The sequence below is a fragment of the Myiozetetes cayanensis genome, unplaced genomic scaffold, assembly GCF_022539395.1.
Source record: "Myiozetetes cayanensis isolate MyiCay16 unplaced genomic scaffold, myiCay2020 scf1, whole genome shotgun sequence".
NCBI lineage: Eukaryota > Metazoa > Chordata > Aves > Passeriformes > Tyrannidae > Myiozetetes > Myiozetetes cayanensis.
The window spans coordinates 53,402,423-53,428,975 of NW_026086604.1; the positions used below are offsets into that span (position 1 = coordinate 53,402,423).

The following is a 26,553-nucleotide window of genomic DNA, read 5'->3' on the forward strand; positions in this document are numbered from 1 at the left end:
TAGCGGCACAGTTCAAAATTCAGCAAAACAACTCCTTAAGATCTCTGCAACATCATTATATTTAAATTATACTTTTTTGGGTATTATATAGGAAGATATAGGAAGGAAAGATGTGTCATAGCTCACATGGAAAAGCATAATTTAACAGAATGAGAAGCTGAATGTCATTATTTAAAAACAGTTCAATTCTAAAGGTAAAGAAGCACACACACAAAAAAGGAAAAAGTTATGCTCCTTATTAATTAGAGATGTATACTGTTTTATCAGAGAGTTAAAAAACAATACAAAACCCTATAAGCCAAGCTTTGTATTACACAATATAGTAAAATATTGACAGATGAGTCCATCACGTGCATAATTTCCTTTTACAGCAACACAAATGTTAATGCAGTAACAAAGTCACCAAAGGCCTCCAATACCTTACTAACAACTTCATTAAGTAGTGTGTATTGTTTCCTTAACTAGATTACCACAGTATTAGATATAAATCAGTGATAAAGCCTAATATTTATATATAGATGCATGGTTTTTTATTAGCAGCTGGGATATGGTGGTCATAAGGGGAAGAAATTATTTATAATCTTAAGATATGAGTTGATCTTAAGCTGATTCTAAATGCTTAGGAGCCAAATTATACTAAGCTTCAAAAGTCATGCTCAAAGACTTGCATGCAGTGAAGCAAATCTTTCAGCTGTCAGGTGTCTGCTGTCACATCTTCATGCTGTAGGAACACATTGACACAGGAAGCACTGAACAATGACGGACCTAAGTCATAAGGAATAAAGGAGATATAGGAATTCTGCATGTGCCAATTTAGCTTCTTAACAGATATTAAAAAAATATTTGATTTTATGTTAACAGAGTGGCTTCAAATGTAGAATAAATCCAGTTCCTATACTGAATGATTTAAGGTCAAGAAAATGCATTTTTGTTTATAAGAGCCTTGGAGAAATCAGGTCTTTTTAATTTACCTTATGAGATTAGAAAAGTGAAAGTGAACACCTTTTGCCACCATGGTCATGTCAAAAGTGGTTTTCTTCAGAGCAAGGTTGTCTTGTTGGCTGCTTCATTTTCCAGAACATTCTGACTTGCTAATGTGTCACTAGAGGGTGCTGCAAAGTTGTTTTCTAACGTGTTATACAGATAATTTTGGTATTTAGTTTAGTGTTTGTATAAAATGCAGGTCTAAACTTTCAGGTTAAAAAGTCTTTATGAAGTACTGATGAACTATCATTGGCTGATAGACTTGAATGTCATAATTTGCAAGAAAGGGAGAAAAATTTTCAAGTTTCAATGACAGATGCAAAACATGAGTTAACAATGAGAAGTTTTAGGTTTTCATATACATATGAATGAGTTTGGATTAGGATACCTTTGCACAATTATGTAATAGTTCAAATTTCTTTCAAGCATGTCTTCTGACTAGTAGCATGTCATTATGTTGAATCAAGAAGATTAATTAAGAAAGTAAGAACTGTACTTTTCTATAAAGATTGAAAAATTTTGTGTCTTTAATATAATATGGAGGAACAGACCTCTGGTTTTTGTTTTTTCATTGTTGTTACAAAGACTTCTAAATGAAACAAGAGAGCATTAGAAGAAATAGTGTCTGGTATTCTATTGGCTGAATTGTGTATAAATCATATAAATCCCAGGCTACTCTTCTGAGCTATGGTGTGCATTTATGACTTGTTGCAGATGTTGGAAAATGTTGTGACTGTGAAGGGTACTTACAATATCTATACTCCTGGCACTGTAAGACACTATGAGAAATAACAGAGAAAACGGCTACAAATTAAAAGCCTCCTGTAAGGTAATGAGCACTGAAGGGTGATACAGGTGTATATGTGATTCATGTACTAGTACTAGTGGCATGATTTCAGCCGAAGGCAGTTTAGAGGTGATGGCAGTATGTGGACATGAAAGATATTAAGGGAAGCCCACTTTATTGATGTACATCCTCCTTGCCTTTCTTTGGCAATTTGTTCCCCCAGTTTTCCCTTGCTTGTGATAGCTTTTTAACTTTAATTTCCAATGCATTTACAAACCAATTATTACTATTTTCCCAGTAACAAACTCAGTTCATAGATATTGTTTTTGAATTTAAAGGGACTAGTACAAGACACCATTATGTGTTTGGAGATCTGTTGAACCCCTGGCACCTACTGCTGGCACAAAAATGCAAGCTACTACCTCTGCTTGCAACACTGGAGCTCTGACACGTGCTGCCGTAATTATGTAACAAAGGTTTCCATCTGTGGGAGCAAAATCTCCAAACATGTCTCTCAGCAAAGAGCTGCCTTGCTCACAAGGGGGCTAACATGGTTGTGAACTTGACGCATTCCTTGGAAAACAATTTCAGGAACTGTTTTTTGACTGCTGTCCTTTGCAAGGACATGTGGGTTCTCTTGGCCCATGTTCTTCCAGGGAACAGCTGCTACCTGGACATGTTCATGTGAAAATATACCCCAGATGAAGAGCAGCTCTACATGAAGCTCTGGCCCCATGAGCTGGTATCTGGCTTCTACTCAGAAGCTTCCCCTGCTGCTGTGGTTTGCAGCAGCAAGCCTTCCTCCAGCACCTCAGGTTGCCCAAAGTATTCTGGCTTTCCTCAGACGTAATTCTCCTTGCTCTCCCTGTCAAGCTCAGATGCTTTTTTCCATAAGGCACCAAAGGAATGCAGTGCCACCCTTTGCACACTGTTTGATGTAACTGTTGAACTCCAGGAGCTCTGCACAATGCTTTTCAGTCCTTTAGGGCTTTGAAAACAGCATGAAAGAGCTAGAAATAGGGTGGAGGGGAATATTCTCAGCAAGGTCACAGAAATGATCTAGTTGTTATTGACATTTTTGCCTCTTACAACCACCCATCTAAGAATAGAATGAAATCCTTGTCATTTATCTCCCTCAGTGGATCCTAACCCTGTCACAGACTGAAAATTATTTCCTTTCCACAATAAATAGTGCTATATCTGAGCAGTAGTTAGTAGTTACTGTGTCAGTGCAAAGCAATAGGCAACTCTGATAAGTAGCTTATTGACACAGTACACAGTAATTTCTCAGCTGGAACAATTGTGTCAATACACACTTGGGAAGTTTCTAATTCATGGAAATGCTATTAGTAAGTGATATGTCATTATGGAGAGACCTCTAGTCCGTAGGTTCACACATGTACTGCCATAGTAAGTTTTAGTGGTGAATCAGTGCATTAAAGAATGAATATGTTAATAAATTAATGTATCATATTTAATGTTAATGACAAATATGCATCCTAAAAAACACTAGAAAGAAATATAGCACTGGGGAGTTTTAAAGCTTAGATCTTACTGCTACATTAATAGCATGAGAACCAGTCACTGATCCTACTTACACATAAACAACTGTAACATTTGCAGATTTCCCTTTCAAAGCGTTTGAGCTACAGTGGTGATGAAAAAACATCCACAGAGTGTCTTCATTTTCCACTTTAGTCTTCTCTAACTTCATAATATCTAAACCAATTTAAACCTGTATTAATAAAAATGCTTTGAACTGAGACCTTGCATGTCAACTTGCAACACAGAATGAATTTTTACTGTCAAGTTATGATCCTCTAAATTAGAAGTTGCTTTATAATTGAAATGCTGACACAGACTTCTAATTGTAGAGGTGTTGGCAGGTGCTGCTATGCTAGCATTATATTAGCAACTTTTGCATGTGAATCTTGTTCATTAAAGGTTATGTTTATATCATATGCATACAGATTATAGGCTGTAGAATGACAGCTGTGTAAAATCAGTCAGATTAGAACACACGCTGTAGATGCAAACTGTCACATATTTAACAAATTATTATCCTTCAAAGTTTCTTTCATTTTAAAAATATAGAGGGAAAATATTTTTATAGCTGCCTGTTTAAAAATAAAACAGTTTATTAAATGTTTTTTGATACAGCATTAATAAGAAAGGGAAAAATAAAAATAAATATCTTTTAACTAAACGTTAAATTAGCTCAACTATAGTAGTTGCCTGAATTGCAAGTGAATGTTATAGAGCATGGATCTAATTGCTGTAGTGTCTCAACTCTCCAAGCAGTGCAGATGTTATGCAAATAGTTTTGTGTTCATTCTCAGCCTGCAAAACGTGGTAGTTTTTGCAAAAGCAGAATGGATATCAACATGCATGCACACACACAGTTAGAAAAAAATTAAAAATTCACTGAATTCCCCTATGTCTGGTTACTCAAAAAAACTTTTAAAGCACAGGCTTCTTTTAAGCAGTGTTAGAGAGTGATCTGCACCAAAACTCTTGATCAAAAGGTAGTAGACTTAGATAAAATTTGGATCTAAAGCTCACTCAGTTGCTGGGTCTCACTGAGGGTTTGTGTGTGTGCATATTGAGAATGTCTGGGTTATGAAGTATCAGTGTGGTATGCTGCAACAAATGTCTTCATAAGCCTTTTCTGTCCTGTCTCCATCCCCTAGAAAATCATAGTCCCAATGTACAAAATGCTGTTATTTTCTGTTGGAGTATGTTAGTTTATTTCCATCAGTGTCTAATGATAATTTACCATGTAAGTGCCTTAGGGATGACACCCGTGTAGATGTTGGAATATTAAAAATTTTCCCAGTTTTGAAAATTGTGAATCTTCTTTCAGCTTTCTAATATTTCCATATGCCCTCAGTGGGGAATTCCAGCTATTCAGGATTACACTGCAGATGCTAGTACATTTAAATTATTTAAAATACAAACAAAACCATAACCAAATTGAAAGATTTTTAACCTTTTTTAAGCCATTTCTGTATATATATATATGTATTTGTTCAGCTGGTTCTTTGGCTTAAAATTATCCTTTCTACATAGCAAATATGTATTCAGCAAGTTAGATCCCACTGGTATGTTTGAAAGCTTTGTTATTTTTAGTAGCTATTGTCCTAAGTAGCTATCATAAATATATTTCCATGTATATTTTATATGACAAGGACAGGGAAAAAGATTCAAAGAAAAAATATTTCATGCTAACATTTCAGTGTTATTTAGCACATGAAGTTACGTTCCTTATATATCCCATCTATTCCTATCCTATTTATTCTTTATCTATACCTATCTTTACTGATTGCTCAATAACATAGATTTTTTTCTCAGTTTGACCTCCTGTGCATATATGTGTACAGTAGTTCATTCCTATATTCAGACATTTACATATAATTATGAATTATTATGTCTTGAGCTAACTTGTTTAATTCCTAACACAACTCTTGCAATTACCAGATTCCATCATTTTTTATGTCTAGCTACTTTTTTCTTTTGTCTGATTCGTCATGATATTGGATCACAGGAACATGATTGCCTCAAAATTTTGTTCAAAATTTTGAGAGAAATCAGTGATGACTTTGTATAAACTCTCAATTCTTGTATCAATATCATTGGTTTTAAAAAGACTAAAATTTTACTGATAGAATTCTTTACCAACTGCATCAAAACTCTTTTGTCATTGAGATCAACTTTTATACAGAACTACTTTTTTGGGAATTTTTTAGATAAATTCAAAGCTTAGACATTTTTTTCTTTGAATAACAAGCAAAAATTAATTGAAAAAAGAACAGAAAGAATACAGCTGGATACATTTTCTATTCTTGTTCTATCTTAATTTGTATTTCTCTTACAATGTATTTAAGAGGAGCGATTAAGATCCTGCAGCATACTATCATCTCACCATGGTGAAGAGGATCCTCACACAGCAGACTGCAGAAATACTTTCTCTCCAATTGAATCAGTGTAAAGGATTTAACAAAATATTTGACTTATTATTAGTCATTATTATAGTTTAAGAATAAGGTGAGCTATAAATAATTTTCTTATTAGTAAGAGTCTCGGAGCATGAGACAGTTACTGGAGACATGCTTGCATAAAGTGTCAGAAAGCATAGAAGACAGGCATAATTTTTTTTTAATGATAGAGTAACAGATTAAACTTTTTCAAGAAAAAGTTAAATGCAAGTGATTGAAGTTGAATTAGTATTTTCTTATTTACCAAAAGAAATACAAGACAGAACAGCTGATGCAGTTATAATGCCTTTATCAATTGCTCAATTTTCTGCTGCCTGACTGCTATAAGTAACTTTCAATTAGCTAAATAAATGAAGATGTAAAGCACTTTCTTTCAAAAACCTGCATTAACCATAAATAAATAATGGTTTAAGACAAACAGTAATTATACATTTGCTTCACTCAGTGTCTCAGACTTTTTGCACTACACTTGTACTTGCAGAACTGGGGTTTTAGCTGAAGAAGTGCATAGCTTTCTTTAGTTATAATGTCAACTGGCTTTAAAATTGGCCTTTTTATAACAAAATAAGAGGATAAGATATGAAAACAGAAATAGCAGAACACTCACAAAAATTGTATTGTTCTGAGCATATAGAAATACCAATTTGATTTCGCCTCTGCCACCTGGAGGAAGTAAAGCTAGATTTCTCATTCTAAGGTCTATGACTAAATTTCCTCAGTATATGACAGCATTCTGGGAAGGGGAAGAGTAGTTTGGTTAGGGCAATTGCCTGAAAAAGAGGAGTTTTGAGTTCATTCTTGGTTGTGTCTTTGATTCAGGATTTGGTGGGGTTTTTTTGTTGGGTTTTTTTGTCCTTTTGTTTGGGTTTTGTTGTTTTTGTTGGTTGTGGGTTTCTTTTTTGGGGGGAGCAGGAGGGGAGACGCGTATTGCAAGAGTAAGTTCAATTTTCAAGAGAATGCTCTTACCTTGGTGGAAAAGGACTTTTACAAGATTTTACAATTTCTATTGTTACAGTTCTTATTACTTCTCCTTTCTCTACTACTACTACAATTATTAACCAGATTTGTTGCAGTATATAAATTTCTAAAAAATCTAAGCAAACAAGCAAATGAAAAAACCTGAAAGGAAAATTACCGCCATTACAGGCAGCACAAACTTTAGCCATGTGCTATTGAAACAGATCAGATAATTTAAAGTCAAAAAAAGAAGTTAACTGAAGTTAAAATATCAGTGGTTAATCCATTAAAATATTACCATCATCTAATGCTTCTTTGTGTCCCAAAAAATGTGCTAGAAAATATTTGGATAGTGAGTGAAATTACTATAGAGTGCATCTGGGCAATATTACATTCACAGGTGAATAAAACTGTTGCCACCTAAAGAGTAACAGTAGATTGACATGAGCCAAATGACTTTATAGGTGTCTGTCTGTGAGAGTATGTAATTACGTCTATAAATATACACATATATATATAAATATATGAAAATATACATACATTTTTACTCATACAGATGAGTTTATTTCAGAAACCCAATACCATTCTTTTCTCTTACAGCAAGATTAAACATTTGGATCTGCTAAAGCTATTCCTCCATAAAAATAAAGAAATAATGTTTTGAGGCATCGTGTAATGATGGTTTAGTTAGCAGAAAAAAAAAACCCAAACAAACAAAACTCTGTTGAAGGCAAACTACTTTCTGTAAGTAAAGCACTTCAATTCAAGACAGGAATGGCTTTAGTTAAAACAATCTGTGGTCTGACAGTGATTTACAACATGTGCATTAGTTGTCTTCTTCATAGAATCATGTAATCGTAGACTGGTTTAGGTGGGAAAGGACCTTAAAGATTATCTATTTCCAACTCCCATCCCCACCATGGGCAGAGACACCTTCCACTACACCAGATTGCTCAAACCCGTCCATCCTGACCTCGAAGATTTCCATGAGTGTGGTATCCACAACTTCTCTGGGCAACCTGTTCCAGTGCCTCACCACATTCACAGTAAAGGATTGACAAACGCTGAGGGTGGATGGGGAGAGGGAACCCCAGAGCAAGAGGCCTTTCCTTTTACCCCTTGCTCCGAGGGGGAGTGATGCTCCCTTCCCCTCCCCACTTTACCCCGTGGCATCTCATGGCTGGTACGGGGAGACCACAGATGCCAGCAGCAGGTAGGTGAGAAGCAGGCAGAGAGATTTATTGTTCTGGGTAGCGACTTAAATACCTTTTGGGGAGATCACAAGGTGACCACTGAGAGTCCAGGAGGTCTCACAAACCAACCAATTACAAGAAAGGGTTAACAACCAATAGGTGAGCTTCCAGGTATCTCTTAGGCATTCCAGAAGTACAGCGAGGGATTTTGGGAAGGAGAAGGTAAGTTTGCACAAGTTACAAAAGCCATTTTGGAAGCATGTTCACTTTAACAACATTACAATTTCTGCATCCTTTTATATATAGCAGAGTTAACCCAACAAAGGATTTCTTCCTATTATCTAAGCTAAATCTACCCTCTTTCAGTTAAAGCCATTCCCCCATGTCCTATCAGTACATGCCCCTGTAAAAAGTCCTCTCAGCTTCCTTGTAGGTCCATTTTAAGTACTGGAAGGATGCTGTAAGAAGGCCCTGGAGCAGTCTCTTCTCCAGTCTGAGCAATCCCAGCTCTCTCAGCCTGTCTTCATGGAAGAGGTAATCCAGCCCTCTGATCAATTTCATGGCCCTTCTCTGGACTCACTCCAGCAGGCTCATGTCCTCCTTATGTTGGGAAACCCAGAGTACTCCAGGTGAGGTCTCATGAGAGCAGCGTAGAGGGGCAGAATTACTTCCCAGAAAATGATCGGCTTTCTGGGCTGCAAGCGCACATTGCTGGGTCAAGTTGAGCTTCTCAACAGCCAACACCCTCAAGTCCCTCTTCTTAGGGCTGGTCTCAAGCTATTCTCCTCTCGGTCTGTATTTATGCTTGGGATTGGCCCAACCCATGTGTAGGACCTTGCACTTGGCCTTGCTGAACCTCATGAGGTTCACACATAACCACTCAAGCCTGTCAAGGACTCTTTGGAAAGCATTCCTTCCCCCCAGCAGGTCAACTGCACCACACAATTTGGTGTTGTTGGCAAACTTGCTGGGGGTGCACTCAATCCCACTGTTCATGTGCCTGTCAAAGATGTTAAGCAGCGCCAGTCCCAATATCTACAAACAATTGTTTGAATTGTCTTTTCAGGTGATCAGATGTATTTTTAATATACTTTCTTTAGTTTTGGCAGAAAATTAAGTCCTCTGAGGATTAGTGGTGTGCTACACCCTGAATTAACTGCCAAAGATGCAATAATTTTTCCCTTCTGCTTAATTGTATTGTGGAAGCAATCAGTCATGCAGTAAAAGCAATTACATTTTTGTTTTTATTCTATTTTCTTACTATTTTTGTTAATATCAAAGTGCATATTGTGTTTGAAAAGCTGCTCTCTGTCAAGCACACTGTCTCTGTGAGAGCAAGGAGGCAAAACAAATCCAACTGTAATGTAATAAGTCTTGGTTTTGAGGTAGGGTACAGGGGAAAAGAAAGATGCATGTACACAAATACCTCATCAAAATATTTTCTTGAAACGTATTTAATAGATTTTGACAAAAATAAGAATTAGAAAGATGTGTCTGCCCTCTGCAGAAAATTGCATCTGTTCAACAAAAACAAAATACCTGAATGTCAAAAATACTCAGCTGAAACATTTTATTCACATCTGCTGATAATAATGCCCCATGGGAATTCAGAAGTCTCATGCCACTACTCTCAGTAGGTTTGGTTCATTAGCAAAGATTTTTCCCCTTGATGCACTTTTGGCCAACATGTGACATGAATATTTTTTTAATGTACTGAGTTTTCAGCTCCTAGGGGGAAATTATATCTATTTGCTGAAAGTTGAAACTATCACTGAAAAAATTCAGTGATTTTATAACTCAGATATTTTACAGATAGGAACAACCTACCTTCTCATATAGAAAACAACCTGCTTCTCAGGAAGCTTTATTTGTAATCTTACCATTACAAAGATCCAGTGTTACAAAGTACAGTAACAACCAACTAACTAACCAGCAGGCTGGGATTCCAACCTGAACTACTCCCTGATATAGGCTGCTGTTGCAGAAAACTGAACGATTTTGGGAAAAAAAAAATTACTTTCTCTTTCAAGAATAATCACAAAGATTGCTTTTCCATTGATTTGTAACACAGCAAAAAAAAGGTCTTAATCTATTGACTCAAGTCCATTACGATTGGACTCAATGATCTAAAAGGCCTTTTCCAACCTAAATGTTTCCATGATTCTGTTAATCCTGCATTCAAATATGCTGAAATAAATCTGTCTTCCCCACTATATGCTGTCTAACTGCATGCCATTCTTTGTAATTCAAAGAGTCAGAATTATTCCCAAATTAGAAGTGATGTTCTGAAATCTCCAAGGATCCAGGAAATGTGTTGATGAGAAAAAAACACCACAAGATTTCTTTGGATCACATTCAGTGATTTCTGCCCTTGATTGCACTGAATCCAAGATTAGTTACACTATACTTTAAAAGTTTAATATTCTCCTGACTATAACTGATGGAAAGTAGTGAGGATGCTCTAGTGGACAATTTGGCTATTGAATTTCTCATATAATTGTATGGTGAATGCACTTGCTAGGTGTCAAGTTTATCAAAAAACCCAGCGTCCAACATGAAGAGCAGTCCTGACAGATTAAAATCAAATTCAAAGGATCCAACCAATCCTGACCATACATTAATCATATATCTTGTAATCATATGAACTGTCATATGAGCAAGGTTTAATTTTTAAAAAAATGCAGCAAGAATAAAATTTAATCATTTTGATGGGGCAAATTTATCACCTCTAAACAGCATTTACTAAAGGATTTTTTAAACATATCAGAGTTCATCGAGTTCAAAGAAAATGAAATAACTGTTCTCCTTTTTAAGTATCTTGAACAACAAGCAGTTGCAAAAGCTCACCAAGCCGTATCCAGAGAAGGAGGTAAACTCAACTTTAACCATGGAAATCTAATTAGTAACAACCCATTCATACACCATAACTCTCAATATGCATGACAAGCAATAGCTTCTGTTGATGGCTTATTATACTGTTCACCAAATTATAAATGTAATAAATTTTCTCACACTTTATATACAGTATTTAAAAATACCTTGTACATATTATTTTGTGTACTGTGGGTCTTGGTTGGAAGAGCTATGAATGTATTTACCAAACAGGTCATTTAATAGATTTTACAGGTTTTCAGAATAAGATACTGAACTTTCTTTTCATTATTACTTATTGTGCAAAATATTGTACATCTTATCATCATTGAATTTTTTTCCTTTAATGGAATACTTTGGAATTCAAAGTCATATTAAGCAACTGTCTTTAAGGCTCTTTTGCTTGGCTCTCGAGCTTAATAGGTTGAAATTGAATTTAGTGGAGCAGAGAGGAGGGTGAGTGGGCAGGGAGAGCACAGTCACAGTGGGTTCAGGGTGTGCAATGCAGTTGTTTGCAGCAGGACTCACATTCTAGTACCTGGGTTTCTCCTTCCATGCCCAGTGTAGACTATTGCAATATCCTTTATTTTCAGGATACAGCACCTCCTCCCTCTCCTTCTTCAGTGGCCTTAGTCTCTTTCTCTCACATATTCTCAGTTCTTTTTCTAGATGCCATTGCTATTCCCTCTTAGCTGTGCTATCCCACTTGCCATTTCAAACCCAGTACTCACAGTTTTGGCAAAAGTTATTTCAACTATCTGTTTCTTTAGAAAGTGAGGAGAAAGACCTGCTTGAAAGGCCACCTTCTCTCCGTCCCCTGGAGCGGTGTCATTGCCAGCAACTGACAGACCTCTGAATCCCTAGGCAGGACACACCCAAGACACATTTTCAAAGCAGAGAACAGTATCTGAAACCAACTAGGGAAGAGTTAATTTTGGTACTAACCATTTGATTGTAATACTCTGCTATATGCTAAAAGCGAGGAAATAAATTACCATAGCAATCAAACACTCTATCTACTGTAATGGCAGGAGCAGACCTGAGCTCTTGTCTGAACCTAGAAACAAAACCGTTCTGTGTCCATCCAAAGATTACAGATATCATGTGAAAATCTCAGGAATGATAACTGTATTTTTCATTGAAATGGCTTCCATTTAGCCCCATCACTTGGAGATGATAAAAAAGGGGAAATGAAAGGTAAAAGATGAATGTACCTACACATAATAGTGAGAGTATGCATGAAAGATGGTCCTATACAGCATACCAACTATAGCTCTAAAACAAAGATTTAGGAGTTAATGAGAGTGTCAGTGGTGGTTAATGCAGTGCTCTGCATGGGATATAAATGAGGCGATACCTTTCTACAGTAAGGAAAGCGCAATTTCAAATTGTCTTTGATATCAACATGCAACAACTGTGAGCAAATATTGAATTCATAATGGCAATTAATGCATGTTAATTACTGAATAAATTATGTTGCACATAATAGATAGTAAATTGCAAAAACTTTGCAACTTTTCAAATGCTAAAAATAGAATAAATATAGATTAAGAAAAAAGTTTTCTTAAAACTATGAAAAAAATAGTGAAAAGTAGTACTTTCCTGAAGTTGATAATTTGATTTAAAACAAGATAATTGGGAAAAAAACCATATCACAATAGGCACACTTTCCTCCTGTTTATCTTCTTTGTTTTCCTTAACTCCTTAGTCACAACAGTAGGGCAATTGGGATGACATCATCTGACCTACACAGAACACTACAATTGTGAGGTGCATTGCTGAATAATCAGAATTTTTCTACTAGTATGCCCATTCTGTAGTCTGAGTTAATACACTATACTGAAAATTTAATATCTTTGCAATCATTTTAATATAGAACAGAACAAAACTGTGCTGAAAAATGCTTACATTTAAATAAATTATAGCAAGTTAGCAAAATGCAGAGGTTGAGATACAGGGTGCATTGTGGGCATAAGGCATCTTTGTCTAAAAAGGATTCAAAAGATGTTTTATCTCTGAGTTCTTGAGGTCTGAAAAGAAAGTCGTCAATAAAGGGAGCAATAGAGGAAGCTAGCTTTTTCATACAGTAAGCAAACCTTTGTAAGGGCAGATCCACCGCATAATCCTTATTTACTGGAGTCTAAACTCTTGGAAGCAAATGTAAATATTCAGCACAAGATTGTGTGCACAATGCAGACATTCTTTATTCCTTCAGAGCAAGGCCTCTTCAGTATAGCTCATTGTCAATACAAGATAGTTGTCTGTGGAGAGAAAAGAAAAAAGCACGTTGTCCACTGTACACTTTATCTCTTGCTCCAAAATCAAGCTTATTCTAATTTGAAACAAGTCTTTCTCAAGTCTTGGCATCAAGATATTTTCATGTAATAAATATGTATAAGCAAGTTCCTTATTACAGATTCCACAAAGGGTTTTATTCAGGTCTCTAGATGACATTTTTAAGAAAAGCCTATTTTGTGTGCGTGTTAGGCAGTTTTCACAATTCTTATATTTGATAAAATTTGTAAACAAAACTATTAGAATTTCATTAAATTACTGTGACACATAGAGACAATATAACATACTCAGTTCTGGAATATATAATGTGTGGCAATATTTTAAAATTAGGGATTGTCTTGTTCATTGTCTTTGTTCTGCATGTCATCAGTGTGCTCTAGTGAGAGTGGTTTGGTACTGTGAAGTTTTAGTTAAGTTAATGGGCATTTTGCACTATGTAGTGTAAACAGTTTGAATGTATATGAAAATGAGCCTGGGGAGGTGGGGGTGGTGTTCTTTAGAATATTATTACTCAATTATCTAAATAGGTTGATATGTCATATTTTGTCATTTGATAATTATTTTGCAATGCTCTTAGCAGACATGTTGCTTCCCTAGGTAGTGATTGTCTGAAGATTTCATTACAAACAGGAGCCTTCAGGGAAGAATGTTGCCTAATGAAATTAATCATTATGCAGGTTTACTCTTTAATAAGGTACTTTGTAAGAGATTATTTCTAGATGGAATATATTAGTGTGGATATGCTGTTTTGACAGTCACCACAGTATGTGAGAAAGAGAGAGAGTAGGAGAGAAGATGGGAAGGAGGGAGAGAGGAGAAGAGGAAAGAGAGGGCTGAAAGAGAGGGAGAGAAGAAACAACTCTTTACCATCCCTTTCTCTTGCTCCCTTGACTTGCACTTGTTTGGAATTTGTTTGACCTCGGCAAACCATCTGATTGTTGACCTGGTTGTTGATTGCATGATAGATGGAAGATGACTGCATGACTGCAAAGAGGGAAGATGTATTCTACAGTGTACCAGGTTTGGTACATTTTTGAGCTGTCTTTATTTTGCCCCACAGGTGTCAGTGCAATTCAAATAATCAGTAGAGAGGCTGGACTTGATACAGAGAAATTGGATTTTATCTCCTCTTCCTATTTTAACTCTTAGTATTTTTTTTTCAGAACCGGAGAGCCAATGATTCACTTGTCTCTTCCAGTATAGGACTTGAACTTCTTACTTTTCTCTTTTTTTTTTTTTTTTTAATTTTTTTTAATAGTGCACTGTCTATTGAGCTTGAGGTTACATGTAGTTATACAATTAGGAAGATCTTTGTTCTAGAAAAATGAAAAAATAAATTAATGAATTCAAGATGCAGGATAGCCACAACTGCTTACAACACCTTAAAAACTAATTCTAGTCAAGCTTCAGATCATACACTGTTGACAGACTTCCCCAAAATCTATTTTGCTTTTTTGCAAATATAGTTTACTTCCTACTCAATGTATTCTTAACTGTGTTTGAACACAAATTAATACTTAAAGATTAAAAGAAGAAATGTCTTATAGTTTTCCAATGACCATCAACAGAGTTATTAGATGGCTGATGCACCACGGATTATCATTTGAGACTTTAACAATTGGAGGGTTTGATCCTTATCTTTCTTTTGACTACCTCTCATAAAAAACTTTGTATTGACTCCAGAATTAGCTCTATAGGCAAGAAAATCATCCTATGACCTTGGGCGTGAAATCAGAGCTGTCCCACAAGTCAAGTTCAAACAACACTGCAAGTCATCCAAGGATGATAGGGGATGATGCAGGAGCCCGTGCTTCAGCTTCATGTGTGTCCAGTGCCAGGTTACTTTTCTGCAGTCTGCATTGGTAGAGGAAGACATAACTTCTGCATCAGTGCTGTGGCAGAGGGAGATGTCTTTCATGTCAGACAGTTCTAACAGAAAAGGTGTATGGTAGACTATCCTTCCCTCTCTTCGCTCATCCATGCATATCACAGATTTTTTTTTTTCTTTTGTTCAACATGTGTTCTTGGAATTCACAATATATTACCTTCTGAGATGAAAAACTACTATACTTCAGCAAAGGGTATATTATGAATTTAACATAAAAATGGGAAATGTTGAAAAGAGATAAGGCTTATGAAAGGGCATGGTATTTTACTTGGTTTTATTGTTGTGAACACTGGTTTAATTCACATAAATTAGCTAGAGATCTATAGGCTTGGTATTTTTCTCAGATGAAGAACACAGTCTGCAAAGGAAAGGAGGAAAAAGCAATTATTTTTTGTGAGCATAAACTATAAACTATCAAATTTGCTAATTTGGACACTAGCTTCACTCTGAAGCTTAGCCAGCCTTTTATAATTTAACAAGTAGCCCTGATAATCTGCTGCATTGTGCACAATCATTGTGCCATTTCTAATTAAAATTGACAAACCCCCTGAAACTTCCCCTAGACAAATGTGACAAGTTTAGAATAGCTTGAACTGGTTTAACTCTTTGGGACTGTATTTCTAAGTAGGCTCTTTTTAGAAGCAACAATGTGTAGAATACTCTAAAAAGCCTGTACAAATACCCAGAAAATCACCATAGATTTCTCATGATGATGTGTAAACAATGCCTACAAAACATTTACCATATGAGAAAACATAGTGAAAGCACCATTTTCTCTCTAGGCATGTTCAAGATACCTTGTGCTTATTTGGAAGGAGAGTTTCTGAGAAAAATGTTGTCTTGTATACAATGCGATCAGGTCTGCTGCCTGGATGGTTGCTTGTCTGTTAAACTTCAAATTCCTACTGCAAAATACACTGTGTGCTGGGGCTCTTATAAATGACCTACTTAGTCTTGATAGAGGCAGCACTGGACCACCTAATACAAAGGCACCATTTGATAACTCCTCTTCTGCAACGAGACGGTGTCCTCGTGGTTCTATAAAAGAGTGACTGGAGGGTACAACAATTTGTGGATTAGGAAGTCAGAATCCTTTGGTCTTTTTCTGTACCATGTAGAATTATTATAATCCTCTCTTCCATACCTATGATTAAAACTGATTGTGTAATATTTATCAAAAAATATTTGTCTCTGCTTCTGTGAAAGTAGTGCACTCCTTAAAGATTATTTTTTTTATGAAGCAAATGAAATAGGGGAAAAATATTGCTAATATATGCATGTGATGTGTACAATCATGTAAGACTGTGTGTATTTTACATATTTCAGGAGAAGAATTTTGCCTGCAGCAATGCAGTTAATTTCTGGAACATTCAGAGAAAATTTCTGAGACCATATGTGGGGGAAGGGAGACAGAGAGGGGGGAAGGAAATGACACCAAAATGCAGATCTGCTGTTACTCATGTGTTTGGGCACTTCTGGATACTGGTGTTCTTAACATCTTTACAGAGTACTGAAGTAGCTTTTGTAGAGACATTTCTTTCTGGAAGGAAAGTACATTTTTATTGATGGTGGCTCTCTTTTGCCGTATGAATACAGAACACATGATGCTGAAGGCCAAATCTTGGCCAAGAGACCTAGCTAGTGATGCAACTGATGTATAAAGCACATACTCAGTAAGCATATGGTTTATAAAAAGAAGAGAACTGTGTTCTTTGAATGTATGTCTTGCAGGTAGAGAAATCAGCATAGGGGTTGAAATACATGGTTTTGCATTCCTACCTCCAAAGTGTAAAAAGCTAACCAAACAAATGAGTATTGTCCAGAATGCTTGTGGTTTTTGAGAGGATTTATTTTTCTCTATTTTGCACTTGTGTCTTCACATGTGACAATGTGGTCCAGGAGGAGAATTCTATTTCCTTGAGAACTTAATGACAGAGATGTTGGTTCAGGAAGAGGAAGATAAAGTTCTGCATAAAAGTTTTGTGATTTAGAGAGAAGAAAATAATAAAATTAAAAGAAAAAGAAAGAAAGCCTTTTCTCTTTCTATTTTTCCCCTATCTTTGTGTGTGTGTGTGTGTTTTGGTTTTTGTTACAAATGAACAAAGGCAGGAATTTAAAGAAAAAAACCCTTCTATGTATGACTTGAATTTGAGACCAATTTTTTCTAAGTTCTTTGTGAAAAGCAGACGATATAAAAGTCCATAAAAAGCTATAGTCTCTCAGATTCCTAGTGCAATAAAACGAGTCTCTTTTTTATAGCTGTTATTTCTTTAGATTGAGTAATGTACCTGACCTAGCCTATGCTTCCTTGTTTCTGTCTTTGTTGATGAGACACATGAATAGCATTTTATTTCCTGGTTTCCCTCTCCTTCTCTCTCTTCTCAAGTACTTGGATTCATGTATAGCATATTTTGGCTTCATATATCCTCTTGCATGATGAAGCATCTGCCTGTGGTGCTGAAGCTACTGGCAGTGCCTGTGTTTGCCCCAGAGCACATTACAGATGGTAGTGTCATTGCAGATAATGATAGCCTAATATACTCAGGGTAGCAACAGGGGACAGATGCTGCTTTTGTTCAGCTATCAGTGGCAGATCCACCCTCCAAACTGGGGTGGAGGGGAGAAAACGCCTCTGAAAAAAGAAGCAGAGCTGGCAATTTAGGTAAAGACCACTGGGTGGGGCAAAAGTGCACCTCATTAAAAATAAAAACAAAAAACAAAAACGTGGGTGATTTGTCGGAAACATCAGGGTAATCAAAAGCATGACTTTTTTTAGGGTGACCAAGAGATTCTCAAATATGTGAAATAACAGTTTCTAGATATGAAACAGTACACATTCTTCATTACTTTATTACTTCCACAATAATTTACATCAGATTACACAGGGGACCATTTCAAGGCATTTTGTCTCTCAGGATATGGATGTGAGTAAATCGCACCCTATAATCTGCCATCATCCCCAGCGCTTTTTCCAGGGGGATTTACACTCACACATAAAATAAACATTTAAACCCCCACGTAAATGGCAAAGGCCCTTTCTTTCAGAGACTACAAGCATCTAAAGAACATGTTGTTTATCTTTTGCCCTTGTGCAGTCAGATGAGGAAAGCCTTATCAGATCATACCGTTAAGTAGGAATTTAACTTTATCGCTATTTTCACTGAGTGTAATATTTTAACAAATTACATTTGTCCTATTTCTCAGTTTAATAGCTCGAGATCCTAAAAGAAAATTACATGTTTTTAATGATTAACATGATTTTAGCACAAAGCAGCATATTTTCCTCTTGTAGTTAGCAACACCAATGAAGGAATGGACCTCAGGTTATCAGTCATCCATGTTCAGCTGGTGTACCAGAAACACAGGAGAGAAGCCAGTAGCTGAGGGAAAAAAAAAAAATCACACTGTATATGATCTTAACTTCTTGTATATCCTCTTACCCATACTCGGATCTGCCATCTGTTTTCTGCCATAATGTAATTGCTCTGCTTGAGGTCCTTGAAGAGGTTTCTTCCCATAGCACTGCTTTTCTTTTCATATTTTCCTGTGGGATGGAAAACTGTTGGCTTGATTTCAGCAAGCCCCTGAAAAGGAAGACATAAGGAAGAAGGAAGGCAGTATTATGGACTTTTCTAAGATTTTTCTCCCAGACTTGTTCCTGCAGAGTGATCAGAAAACAAACAACGCAATCCTCACTGGCATTATAACACTACTGCCATTTTCAAAATTAACCAGTGTTTTACATGTAGTTGTTGAAGAACCAAATCCAAGTTGGAGTATTTATTGCCTTTTTCCCTTTAGAGGAGGCCATGAACATACTTTTTTAAAATTTATTTTCATCTTCCTACATTTTCATGGCTGTATCCATCTGTAACTCTAGAAGGCCTCTCAGATTTATGAACTCAGTGACTGTTATCATTTGTGTCATAGCGTCAGTGGACAGGACAGCTTATAATACTGTACCATTTTCTGCAGGGAGAACAGGACACCATATCTTATTTTCAGCAAAAAGACTGAAGCAAGGTGATAAAAGCCACTATACTTCCTCAGTCATTTAACTCAATGGCTGGCACCCTTTTTCACTGATTTTACATCTTTCTACAAACATCCCTATTAGAGCTACTTCCTGTGACTAAAACAGCCATCTGCCAGGGCTTGCAAGTCCTTCTGCCCCTGGAGAGGATCATTTCACCTCACTCTTCTTAGAGAAACTGACCACCTGGACATATTTCTACTTGTAGTGCTTGGTCTACAAAATGAGCTGCTGATTTCAGCCCATTTCCTGTTCATCAGGCATACCAATCAGCAAAACCTCATTAAAACAGATGTTACTATCTTTAAGTGGCTTTAAAAGAGAAGACACTGGAGAGCTGAACTACCTTGCAGAAATTTCCAGATGTGAAATGGTCTAATGTACATCACTTTCTTAGTGCTCCTAGCTCGTGGATAAATGAACTTTGTTCTCTCTTGTTGCCAGCTTTGCATTTTTCAAAATATTAAAAACTAACTTAAGGAAAAGCAAGCATACTCACAGATAGCAGCACCTGAGCTGCTTAGAGTGTTTCAGAGGATACCAGCACAGCAAACAAAAAACCCTCTGCTAATGTCTCAGAATATCTTTTAATTGTCCTGTTGTGGTGGTGCTAAACACAGAAATAAAAAAAGTTAATCTCAACAGTTTAGGTAGTTTTTCAGAAAAGGGGGATTACTAAAATATGGAGACCCTACCCCTGGTTTGCCAAGCAAGTGGATATTGAACTCATAACTTCTGTCCTGTAACAACACAATCATCTTTCCACTTTACCTTGTACAGCAAAGCTAAGATAGTAATGCTTTTTAATAGTGTCATTACTGATGGTACTTATTACTTAAAAGATTATCCAGTGTTGTAGCACAGCTGACAGTCAAACTGTATCTGCTTATACCAGAGCAGAATCTGTTTCATAAGGCATTATAAAATTTGAAGCACTTCAAACATATAGGTAACCATGACCATATACAAACGCGGAGACTGAAATACAAGGTTTGGATTTTCCTCCAGGGAACTCTCCCTATCCACCACTGCAGTACAAAACAGAGTCTTCCAAATTTGGTTTTTGGTCCTACTATTGGCTTGAGCATACTTTAACTAGGGCTTCCAAGGTATCTTCTCCCAAGAACTGTAAGGTTGTGAGTTGCTACTCTTCCAAAAATCCCTGTCTAAAGTAGCTGCAACATTCCAGTGAATGCACTGCAGATTTCCGTTTCGATTTATACCTCCTGACTTTCTATATTTGTCTTTGACCACCAAGATCTTCTTTTTCATAATTGTGTTGTGAATTAAATGCAGCAATACATTCAATGTGGGTTCCATAGTCAATACAATTGTCAATAGCAACTTAATATATTCATTTAGGGCCTAAAGTAAATTTAATAAAAATTGCATAAGAGTTAATTAACATAAAACAGCTGAATGCCAAATGAATTAAATAAACTAAAATAAAGTTCATGTTTTAATCAGTAAAGCCTTGTTGCTTAACAGCTCCTCCAGGCTTAATGTTCAGCTTAGTTTCTGGATCACACTCTTTCAAATTGCTCCACAGAGACATAAATCTGACTGCAGCTACTGTATACTCTTGTGAGAGTGAGTACATGTGTATATTTCTGAGTGGGAATGTAAAATATAGATTGCTGATGCATTGCATGTGAATTAATCCTTTCTACAGTAGGAAAAATACATTGTAATGTATTTCTCTTACAGAACACTGTTGAATATTTTCAACTTTGTTTTGTTTTGGGTGATAACAGAGAAATTCTGGAATATTATTCGATTCAATTAGACTGTGTGAAAGCTGGATAATGTTTATGACTTTACTGGAATTTTCCTGAATAGACACCAACATATTTGAAATCTCATGGTAGCCCGAAGTTCCCTCCTTTGACATGCTTTCACTCCAATATTTTTCTTTCTTGAGGTAAAAAATAAAATAAAAAAAAAAAATCACAATCTGGTATTCCATTGATCTAGGACACGTGTTTCAAAATAATATCCAAACTTACACTTAAACCCACACAATTAGGTAAGTTATCTGCATTATGGCACGTGTTAGTCTGCTCTGACTTCCTCTATGCCTCATCACGCAATCCAGTGAACACTACGGAATCAATGAGTGAAAATGCAGCATAAGATGTCTTTTCTCCTTCTGGTGTCTTACTGAAGTCAGGAAGACTTGGCCAAAACATCCTCTAAACAACAAAGTTACTGCTATTTGACAAGGTGCAGCAACTAAGCGATCGATACACTAGCTAGCCACTTCCTGGATTTGAAGTGATTGGGTTGAACTCCCAGTACGTGTCCACTGGCACTCCTGGGGCCCTGCCCTGGCTGCTGTGTGTCTGTCTGGGAAGATGAAGAGAGATATGTTGTGCATTAGCTGAAACACTGGGTCCAGGATGCATCAGACAAGTATTTTTTTGTATGCTTGAAGATACATCTGAATTTTCTGACAAATTTAAAAAACTTGCAATTTTTGTTAATAATTACATGGAAATCTACTCGCATGGTTACCTAGCTTATATCAGTATTAATAATATACTCCCTTGTCCAGTGGATATTTCTACTAAGGACTTGTGTTATCATATAAGTTATCTGAGGGGTTTTTCTTCTTAATTTTCCCTATCTGTAAGCTCATAATAGTGCTATTCTGTATTGCAAAGATTGTGAAACAAAAATGTCAGGAAGCACTTTTTGAGCCTCTAGTAGAAAGTTTCACACAAGTGGAAAGTGTCTTTTTTATTTTCTGAAGTCTATAAATGATTCTGCAACTCAAAGTAAACTTGTGAAAAGCAATTTTCTGCAGCAAAATAGTTCACATGATCCTACATAAGACAAGTAAGTAATATCTGTTGAAGTTGTGTGCTTCAACTACAACTAATCAAATTCTAGAAATTTCTAGTGGGAGCAATTACTGAATGAAATCATGCTAATATGCATAATTAATATTAAGCATGACTTGTTAGGGTTTTTTAACCGGTAGTAATTTTAAATACCTTGTTAAATGACTAAAGATCACTATTAAAGAGGGTCCCCTCTGATAAGCCTGTAGCCACCAGTACTGTGTCTCAAAAGATATACTTGTGGAAAAAGGGCCAGTCATCCTATTGCTATTGATATGACTTAGAGAATCAGTGCATGAAGTTTTCTAGGGTCAGTCACATATACAATGGAAAATATTTTTAAGGGAGAAATGTAACAACATGTTTCACAGCCTAGAGAAGACAAATCCTGAGGTGCACTCTTGATTTTAAACAAACTTGCTAATATACAAAGTTTTGATGAATGCCGTTTATAGTCTCTACATCAATATCTCACTGTTAGACCCACCTAGTCAAACCAATTTGATTTTGATGATGTGGAGGATGTCACTCAGGTTTCTTTATAAATTTCCTACTACTTTTCTTTGGTAAAACTTTAAAAAAAAAAAAAAAAATATTTAGAGGGTACCCAAACTGACCTAAAGGCATCACAAACCAGAAGAACATATGAAGTTCAAAAATAACTATTGAATCACAGTTGGGATTTCCCTGCTTTGTACCCAGTGATGTAACGTCTCTTGGTCTGCAAGAATCCATTTCGATGGTATAGTAGAAACTAAGGTAAACAACATTCTCCATGAGACAACGTTTCTTGGGAAGATTTTGTTGCCACTTTCTTTTGGGGTTTTTTCCCACTTTTTTGTTGTCATTGATATTTCCCATAAACAAGGGTGATCCTGGTTAAGGCAAGGCAAGGACATTAAATCTATTCCAAAGCAGTTTACACACACTTTAACAGAGCAAGAATATCAGTCCTATACCTTGTGCAGTCTCTCCACTGAGTTCAGCTACAGCGCAAAAAAAACATTGGTGCAGATTTGTCAGCAGAATGCCCCCAAATCAACACAAAATAGAGGTCAAAACAAAAGTGGAGGGTGAATCAGTTATTGAGCAATCTCTAAAGAAAATCAAGGCCAGGTTAAATGCAGCTTATGCAATTCTTTTTAAAGAGGATATTCAATAAATTTATGGACCTGCACTCCTGATTCTCAGGCTCGAGCAAATGAGAGCTGAGTGGAGAATACATTTTATTCATATCAATCTTTGCTGCTGTGCCACAGACAACTGACCCCATGGATGACTTGAAACACAGTTCAATCAGTCACTGAATCCTTCAGTTGCTGTGCTTCCTTACTTGGGATCTCTGCCCAGCAGAACATTTTATGTTTTGAGAGATTGCGCATCAGTCATAAGGACAAGTACCCAGAGTGAAGTAGAGGGTCTCTCTAGACAAGAAAGAGAGGCTAATATACCAAGATATAAAAACATTCAATGTCTAAGTTTAGATGTTCTACAGCTAAAAATAGCATGACTTCAGAGGACTTACTTTATTTGCAGACTTGGTTCAATATACGAATTACATACCACTCATTCGAGAAGCTATATGTGCAGACTAGTGAATGCATTTAGATATGTATATGATGTATTGCAATTTAACCCTTAAATGCTCATCTTCACAAGGCTTGTGCTGATTCAGCATCTACAGTAATTCCAAAGTGTGGGTTTATTGATTTAACTTGCAGTGTCCCAGCAGATCAGTCTAATGCATTTTTTCCTCCAAACTAAGTGAATTGACTTGTAAATTGAATTGACTTGAAAAGTGAATTTACATTTTTGTTTCTGATTACATCTCAGAACTACTGTTGATGAACCAAGCAAGTAACTGAATTTGTCATATTTTTGCACTCCTTATTTTCAGTGTATATTTACATTCCATACTGTGATAGTAATGTTCACAGTATATCTCATCCCTCAGATAGAAAGAAACTACTTTGAGAACGAAAGCTAGTATGATCAAAGTATTTTTATCTTAATAAATGAAGTACCATATACATCTTCATAAACCTGCAAATCTCAAAGTGTTGACATCCTTACTGTTAGTGAGCTCATCTGAGTATGGACCGCTTTGCTAGGGATAGAGTTATACTCAGGTTTAACAAATCAGCCCAGTGTTCCACATAATTACAATTAGTTTTAGGAATCATGATTGTTGCACACAATTTCAGGTGTCATACTGTAATGCTCATTCCAGTCAGACATGAGACTGAGAAGTGTAGTGTCTCCCCAGGTTACACTGATTATTATCCACAGGGAATTAAAAATTCACAGTAGATATTAAGTGGTTTCATTTACATAGAAAAAAATAGAGAATAATTCCTTCAGATTCTTCTTTTTTTTTTTTTAAATCAATGTTTTTCTTCTTAAAAATGCAGATTTCTTTTGGCCATTTCTATTCTGCATTAAGATATTCTTCTATATCTCAAATGTATTGCTATGCATTTTTTTTCAAGGTTTCTTCATTCCACATTACAGCAAAATACATGACTGCTTTAATTGCCTTTTATAGATCTCAGTGTCTGATAGATGACTACGATTTTCGAAAGTATAGAGGGCATTTGATATCCAGTTCAATTCCTTCACGACTCTAAGAAAGCAGTAAACTCACCAGACATCAGTTTTGCAGGCTCTTTCTTCTTTTCATTTGAGAAGAAATGGTCTTTTAAATACATTTTCTTTTGAAGGGGCTTGTAGCAAGCAGTAGTAGAATGCCCTTTGCCATAGTGTCTAATTACAGATCATACTTGGGACAAAGCAACTCTGTGTATTCATGATATTTCTGAAGAATAAATTTAGTTTCTGTGCTCTTTGGGACCATTTCTGTGTTAAGATTACTCTACTTACTGAACATAAAATGACTACAAAAAATACAGTTTATATTCTTTAAGGTGGATTTTTTTATCAATGGAAAATAACAACTGAAGTAAAAAACCTCAAAATATTTTTATCTTTTCCTCCACATCATAAAAGTAAATCTTCTTAATCTCTCCATATTTCCTGAGTGCCCAAAATTAAATTCAGAATTTCAGAAAAAGAAACCCAAAACTCACTTTAGAGTGTATTTAATTGGATAAGTAAGTTTTCATGGTTTATGTTTTACGTTTTAATTGATTGTAGCATGATTAAACCATGACTTATTCCTGCTCCTGTTTGATAGATTTCACTGGATACATTATGATCACTTCAGGTTTTTTCTATTTTTTTTTTTTCAAAATATAATGAATGCTGGTGGATCAAATAATTGGACTACTAAGGACCAAGTATATTTGGATGGGAATCTATAGTAGAGTTCTTCTGCAGTTATACTCTGAGAGTTCTTGCTGTGTCTGACGATAAGGTCAGTTAACCTATATATCCCTCAGCTAGTCTACAAAGTAACAAATTTTATTGCATTTATTTTGCTACATCAGAACAGTTGATATATTAATTAATTAACATCGTATTTCATATACCTTGTACTGTAGGTTTTTGGCCAGGAGCTGCCTTTTTAAGTGGAATTTATTAATAAATCTATCCTTTGAAACAACTTTCAAACACTTTTGTATGTCCTAGGTAAAAGCATAAAATGGATTGGAGGCTTCTAAACCAGGTAAGTAGTTATATCACATTTGTAATTATGTCTTAATAGAAAAGCATCAAAACTGTGTTGAGGTCTAGTCAAACTGAGAACTGAGTTTTACTCTGAGATGAAAATAGTAAAAGTAGTCCAAAATTGCATTGCAAGTATTTTAAGAAATGTGTGCTCTCAAGATGGTTTAGTCTCAAGTTATCCTACAGCTTGTTGTGTGGGGTTTTTTTCTCACCTTTTTTTTTTTTTTCTTAAGCATGAATAACACCAAAAGAAGTACCATGAGGTACATCATAAGGTATGGAGGAAAGTCAAAATATACTGAATGCAAATTAGTATATTAATGAAACCTTCTGGACTGGGAAGGAGTTTATTCTTTTTTTTTTTTTTTTGATACTCAACCAAGTGACATATCCAAGCCTAAGTAGCCTGGAGGAGTTCAGGAATGTTACTTTATGGAACACTTTACCTTGGAGAAACATCTGCACTGTATGGTTAGTAAAATCCTTTTTGACTTCGCTGAGAGTTTTTTCTGAATAAGTAGTGAAGGAACTATTCACATAAATATAATACATAGCAGCACAAACACACACAGATACATAAACATGCATACATAAATATGGAATAGACAAATCTCAAAATATAATAAATTAAAAAGAAGAAGGATAATGAAAAAAAAAAAAAAACAACACCAAAAAGTAACACGAGTGTCAGATTTTAGAACTGATGAGAGTAGTACTATTTTGGTTGTCAGGTAAGAACTGTATTTAAATTCACAACAGTGAAATCCTTTTATTTCATTATATTGGTGATATAGGTCCATCAAAAAGGAAGCTAAAGACAATAAATAAGGACTTATTAACATTGTTTTGTCTTGTCTTTTCAAGTAAAATAGTTAAGGGTAAATCACAAATGAAAAATAATGTTAATGTATATTCTATTGAGTAAGTATTAATTAGTTAGTGCTTATAAAGTGCTTTGAGGAAGCATGGAGTTACACGAAAGAGACATTTTTACCATAATATTATGCAACTCCTTTAACGATTTCCTACTTTCACAATACATCATTTTAAACAGTTCAGTAATTGATACAACCTTCTCTC

At 35.8% G+C, this 26,553-nt stretch overlaps 1 long non-coding RNA gene across 2 annotated transcripts in view; it reads right to left on the reverse strand.

The window, feature by feature from the left end:
- Positions 1–305: 305 nt before the first annotated feature.
- LOC126644280 (uncharacterized) overlaps positions 306–26,553 on the reverse strand; it is a 40,068-nt gene continuing 13,820 nt past the window's right edge. Inside the window, exons 1-4 of one of the 2 annotated variants that reach the window (XR_007629900.1) lie at positions 19,503–19,595; positions 18,411–18,554; positions 12,884–13,048; positions 306–765 (exon numbers count right to left, since the gene is read on the reverse strand). This is a non-coding gene — a long non-coding RNA (uncharacterized LOC126644280). Of the gene's footprint in view, positions 766–12,883; positions 13,049–18,410; positions 18,555–19,502; positions 19,596–26,553 lie in introns of those variants that run through there. The other variant, XR_007629901.1, reaches the window with a different exon arrangement.